We start from the raw sequence: 7,184 nt of genomic DNA on the forward strand, positions 1-7,184 counted from the left end.
CCTTAGAGCACACGTTAGCATGATCCTATTTAAAATATTATCACATAATAATAATTTTTTTCAATAATAAAGAATACTTTTCCATTAATAGTTTTTTTAAAAAAGGTAAAAAGTTAAAATATATGGGAATTTTATAAAAGATGAACCATTTTTGTAGATTTACTTTATAAATGTTAAACCGACTAAACCGATCCGATTAATTTGTTTAACCGAGTTAATCAAATTTGCCAAAAACTAAAATTTATGGGTCGAAATTGAACTTTAAAAATAAAATTGCAATTGCAATTTACAATGGATTTTAATTTTGAGCCCAAAACCGATTCGAACCGACCGATTTTTCAGTCCTATTTTAAGTCATGGTGAAATTAAATGTACGTGTGAGTGACGATATGGTCCATAGGCTAGCCTGCATAAAATTCTACAGCTAAGTCTATTAAATAGGCACTGTGGTTGGTGGTCGGCTACAAGAACTCCACCATACCCGATTTAATGTCAATTTGTCTTTTTTCTATTGGTTTGTTTCTTATATAAAATGTACTCACATATTCTAAAGTGCAAAATAAAGGATGAAGCAAACAACTCCTACATGATCTTGATATAGCTAGCAAATTGAAAAATCCAGAGAGGAAAAAAGGGAAAAATAGATTCATAATTTTAAAGTGGACCCCTACTTTGACCTTGTTTAAGGGTTCATTAGAATGTGTTTCATCACTTCCTCAAAACTTCAAGTTTAAAAGGTGGCATGCATGATCAAAGCCGTCCATGAGAACCATTCCAATTTTCAAGGGCTATATGATGTACATGGGTCATGGCCTATGCCAAGTGTCCCGCGTGGCCAAAAACAAGAATATCACAAGCAATACCAAAAACAATATTTTAATTACTATTACATTTGGGGCTTAAACATTTGATTAGTTTAATACGAAAATGCAGTGTAAGCGAGTGTGAAGGGTTGGCATTAAATTTAAGAGAGCTATAAGGTATATTCTTTAATAATGTATCATTTGTAAATACATGAGCATATGTTACATTAATTTAGAGGCCTGCCTGCTTCACATGGTAGGGTGATGGTGAGAAGACAAAAACTTAGTTATAGTAATGGTGAAAGAATCCCAGTTTAGTTTTGTTCTTTTGTGGCAAGTGTCATTGGGTTGTCATGCTTCAAACGTGAGGCAAGTGTTTGTCTTAACTCAATCTATAAATTTCATTTTACAACTAGTGTGTGTACTTATGCTTAGCTAGCTCGGGTTTTGTGGGATATGTATTTATATACTATACTACTTATTGTATTAAATTCATTCTTTGTTGGAGTTGGTGAGCAATTCAATAAATATTTTTAATAATTGGTTACATATTCAAAATAAATGCTTCTTATCTAAGTGATGTATGTATGGTTGTTATGAAATAAATGGACAATATATATATATATATATATATATATATATATATATATATATATATATATATATATATATATATATATATATATATATATATATATATATGGCGAATAGATAATAAGATATTCATGTCTAAATATTTAACGAGTGGGTAATAAAATATTTGTGCATTGCATTCACACCCATTTATTTTGATAATTATTTAAATTTCATGTCGTATTTATTTTGTAGTTTTTTTTACCTTACTTGTTTAGTAAGTGTTTTTTTTCTTTCGAATATCCACTTGATGTTGACTTGACTATGATAAAAAATATATCATTTTCATTTCTTGATATTGACTTGATTATGATAAAAAAATATATTATTTTCATTTCACAATGATAGACTATTTTGAAATACACACACACACACACACACACACATATATATATATATATATATATATATATATATATATATATATATATATATATATATATATATATATATATATATATATTGTTTATACAAATATATTTATTGTTGTACTTGCAAAATACACAATGAAGGTTGGAGAGAGTAAACTCACATATGAATGATGAGAGACTTTGTATGTGTATGTTAGTGTGTTGTGAATTAGTAAATAAATCATCCCTTCCCAATTATGAGGTTGTGATACTTATAGTGGATCCCTAGGCAAGGTCCCAAGAGAAAATAATTTCCTCCCTCAAAACGTGGAGGATATAGTTTTTTTTACCTTTGAGTGATACTTTTAAACTGTTATTCATTGGACACCTCACAAGTCACATGTGTTAAATGAGGTAGATCATGAATCTTGGGCCCGACCCTATAGGGTGACCTGCAATGTGCTTTGAGCGACTAGCCTTGCTTCGGGCGATCTATACAACTAACTCTACTTCAGGCGTCCATCGTTGCTTCCAACACATGCCTAACATTACTGTACTTAGTTTAAGATGTTTTATAAAGGACCTTTCCTTTATAGGTCCAACGAAATAGTCCCTAGTCCACAATCTCTCAAGCATGAGACCTTGGAACAATTGAACTTACTTATTTAAATTGGCAGTGGTCTTATTGGTATTCTCGATAATGAATCCTTCAAGAAATATCCGGGATGAGACTCTCAAGCATCACTTGTAAAGATGAGTACCTCGGACAAGACTTGGAAAACTAAGTGCCACAAGCATTGTTGTACTTGCTAAAATTACAATGAGTGACAACCCCTAGTTGTGTATGGTTGCCTGAGGGTTTTTATAGTTGTTATGGGTGTTAGAGAAAGCTCATGCAAGGATGGTGAGAAGAGTGTTTGGTGAGTTAATTGAATGTTCATCTTAACCCAATGATAGAGATATTTATATAGATTGATAGGTTTGGATCCTAGGAACTATGGACAATTTACTTTGATCCTCTTAGGGGAGTGAAGCCGTTATTTTCCCAATTTTTCAAAAGGATGTGGCCTTCCATATTTGACATAGCTTCCATGACATTAGTGCATTAGGATATGTCAATTACCACATTATGTGAGTGGGCAACATATAGTTTCATCCAAGCCCATAAGGCGAGTGACTTGGTCAAATGGTGAGTGTACCAAACAATAGGAGAACATTGTGATAAATGGGCATATGTTATGAGGACTAGGTGACTAGACAACCTATTCGGAGTGAGATGTGTCTGCCCTTGGCGAATCGCTTGTCAACTCTTGTGAATCCTTAACAAATACACATACGTCATTTACTGGTATACCAGTACACAATCTCTCAAGCACTAGATATTTTAAAGGACAAAGTGATTTAGGCCCAAACTCTTTTGTGAAAATTTAAGTCAAGTCTCTCAAGCGAGACTTTTAGTTAAGTCCCTCAAACTAGAATTTAATTTGATTCTTTACTGTAAAACTTTTATATGAGTGCCTCAAGAAAAACTTTAATTGACTATCTCATGTAAGACTTTAGTTAAGTCCATTAGGCGAGACTTTAAGTTGATTTCTTTAGGCGAGACTTTAGTTGAGTCCATCACACACGAGTTTAAGTTTAGTCCCTCACGAGAGTCTTTAGTTGAGTTCCTCAAGTGAGTCTTTAGCTGAGTCCCCCATTTGAGAATTTTAGTTGAGACCTCTATGCGAGACTTTTAGCCAAGTCTCTCAAGTGAGACTTTAATTTGACTCCCTCAAGACATACTATAGTTGACTCTCTCAAGCTAGAATTTTAGTTGATTCCCTTAGGCGAGACTTTAGGTTAAGTCCCTCAGGGGGGAATTTTGTTGAGTCCCTCCTCCATATTTTTCTAGGCAACAAGAATTTTCTAATGGAAGTTCAAATATTTATATTCCCTCTTAGGGTGGCAAAGATATTCCAATGGAAATCCATCATTTCTATTGCCTTTAAGGGAGATAAGGATCTTTCAATGGAAGTCCAATATTTAAATTTCCTAAGAGGGAGGAAAGGATCTTATAATGGAAGTTTAACATTTGTATTGACTCTTAGGATGGAAAGAGACTTCTAGTGGAAAACCAACATTCGCTTTTCCTATGAGGGAGACAAAGATTTTCCAATGGAAGTCCAACATTTTTATTCCTTCTAAGGGCAACAATGGTCTTTCAACGGAAGTTCAACATCTACATGAACTTAGAAATGGATCAACCTTATTTTGAACACGATAATAAATTGTTTTTTCAAGAGAATACGTACATTAGCGTGCTAGCACCTTTCACCTTATTTAAAAGAAATAATAGAAAAACGAATAACTATAATAATATTTTACGTTAACCGAGCTCCATGTTTTTGGGACGAGTCATCACCTCAGCTATTCGACCTTGTAGGATCTATTAGGAAATTTCTGTCATATGCGATACAGGCTTTCCAAGTTAGGTTGCAGTTTCCCTTACTGGGATGGCATGACAACCTGTCTAAGTATGAGGTCTTCCTCCTACATTTTTCTCGGAGATACTTTTAAGTTATACCTTATGGCCTCCCTTTTCTTAACGAGAACTTCCAAATGTGGAAGACATATTGGGTCTTGTTAATTAGGTTGGATCCAAATCTAAGTCCTCTCTCGTTCTCCTCTCTGCTGAGTAAATTTCAATAGGAAGCATATCGTTAGTATCGTAAACCATTGTAAATGGAGTCTCTTTGGTTTTTTAATGGGGTGGTATGATATGAATACAATACTTTGTGGAGTTGTTCCACCTAGAACTCTTTAGATTCATCCAACTTTTTCTTTACCCCACCTAATATCACTTTGTTTACCAACTCAATATGATTGTTCGCCTGTGGTGGACAATTCAAATAAACCTATTATGAATTCCCGTTTTTCAGTAGAAGTCAACCATAATGGAGATGATGAATTGGGTACTGATTTCAAAGATGATAATTCATAGTAAACCAAATCTGCACATGATTTCTGCCAATAAAAGCGGATAACCCTTTAATATGTGATCTTGGCAACAAATTCAATATCAATCCATTTTGTGAAATAGTATATTCTAATAATTAGAAACTTCAATTGGCCATGAACCAATAGGTCTAATATGTCCATACTTCATTGTAAAATGGCCAAGGCGACATGACAAATGAAGGACCTCAATTGGTGTATGATGTAGATTGGTGTGTTTCTTGCATTTAACACATTTCATAATGATTGTTGCACCATCAACCATAGATAGGTACATGAATGTAGATAAGATTATTAACTTTGTCTATCTCCAAAAAAGCACAAAGCTCATTGACTAATCAATGTTAGATAACTATAAATAGAGGGGCATGCCTTCTATAAGGCACATTAATATGGGCGGCGGTTCGAAGAATGTTTTCAGGTTGGAAAGAGCCTCCCTACACTCGCTCTTCCATTCAAAGTTATCCCTATTTTTTAGGATGTTAAAGAACTGGAATGTTGTGTAACTTGCACAAGGAAGAAAGGGTGCTAGGGAGTCTAAACACCCTATTAGTGGTTGAACCTCTTTTATTCTGGATGGACTCCTCATATTCATAATGGCTTGAAACTTATCTGGGTTAACCTCTAATCTTCTACTGGTTAACATATATCCCATGAATTTACACACATACACATCAAAAGAGTATTTGGCAGGATTTAAGCGCATGTTATACCTTTTAACTCATTCCAGGATGTCTTCTAGATATGCAGTGTGGCTTTAACGCTTATGATGTCTTCACAATCATATCATCAACGCTTTCTTCTAGGTTATGTCATATCCACTTTAAAAATACGACATCCACAAGCCATTGATAGGTTGCTCCTACATTCTTCAGTCTAAAAGGCATGATATTGTAGTAATAGTGCCCATAGTTGGACATGAATGTTGTATTTGGTGCATCCATATGGCCCATCTTAATCTGATTATAGTCATAATAGGCATCCACGAAGCTCATGGTTTATAACATGATGGAGGATCCATCAATTAGAAAATCTAGGTTGGGAAGTGAATATGTATCTCTAAGGCAGACGACGTTTAAGTCAGTGAAGTCGAGACACATACGCCATTTGTTCGAAGACTTCCTCAACAAGACTATGTTATCTATCCAAGATGGATACTTTAGCTTAGTTATGTAACCCTCATTTCCCAACTTCTAAACCTCTTCATTAATGGCCTCCTATTTTTCCCGTCCATATTTTATTTTCTCTAAGAAATAGGTTTCATTATGGAGTGAATGATGGGACATTGGCATACCACCATGGAATCTATCCCTAACATATTAAAGGTCACCCAGGAGAACGATTCTATGTTTTTTCTTATTAGGGAGACCTATTCACTCCCCTCCTCAGAATCAGACATAAAGGTACCTAACTTGAAAATTTGATGGTCCGAGGGTTCAATAAGGACTTCTTTTAGGTCCTCTGTGGGAGAGAGCCTTTATTATGTCTCCAATCTAGGATCCCAACTTAAACCATCTACTTCGCGTGTGTCTGGAAGTGGTACGATGACTGTGGAAATTTAATCCCTTCTTATCTCTAGATTATTTTAATAACATTCTTGAGCAACCTCCCGCTCCCCCAAAACCACTCCAGCTCTTGCGCCAGGTAGCAGTTACTTCATGCTTAAATGGAGGATGGATAACACCGCTTCCATTAAGTAAAGGGTGGTCCATCATAGGATGGTGTTATATGGAGACAAAGTGTCTACTACAATATATTTTACCTTCACTATATTTGTGCTTGCCCCCAAACTGAACATCATTTTAAGAATTGTGTGACCTTTCAACTATACATGATTACCTGTTAGACCAACTAGAGAATCTTGAAATTCTCAAATGTCATCTAGATCAATTCGAAACCACTGAAAGTCGCTATGAGGGAATATGACCTATATTGAGCTTCCAAGGTCAATCAACTTGCTTCACTTCCAAATCATCATATTGTATCATAATAACCATGAGGTCATTGTTGTGAGGGAGAATGGTAATGGTATCTTTGTTGGAAAATGTGATTTTAAACTCTAACCCCTTCTCCAAATTTACTTTAGGGTTGGCGGGTACGATGCTTGCTATCAAAATCAACGTGACATATTTTTTAGCGGGAAGAACTTGATTTCCCTCCGCAACCCTCTAAAAATGGTGTTGACAACAATTTTGGAATTTCATTTTTACATCCTTGCAGGGAAGGTGTAGAAAACAAAAGGTGAATGATAATGAGTGTAACACATGTCAATTTTCTGGGTCCAACGGCAGGTGCTAATTGTACTTGCTAAAACTACATTGAGTGACAACCCCAAATTATGTAGGATTGTCTAAAACACATATATTTGGATGATACATCTCAAGTGTCATGTAAATGAATA

This window comes from Vicia villosa, unplaced genomic scaffold (assembly GCF_029867415.1).
Source record: "Vicia villosa cultivar HV-30 ecotype Madison, WI unplaced genomic scaffold, Vvil1.0 ctg.001123F_1_1_3, whole genome shotgun sequence".
In the NCBI taxonomy this organism is placed as follows: Eukaryota; Viridiplantae; Streptophyta; class Magnoliopsida; order Fabales; family Fabaceae; genus Vicia; species Vicia villosa.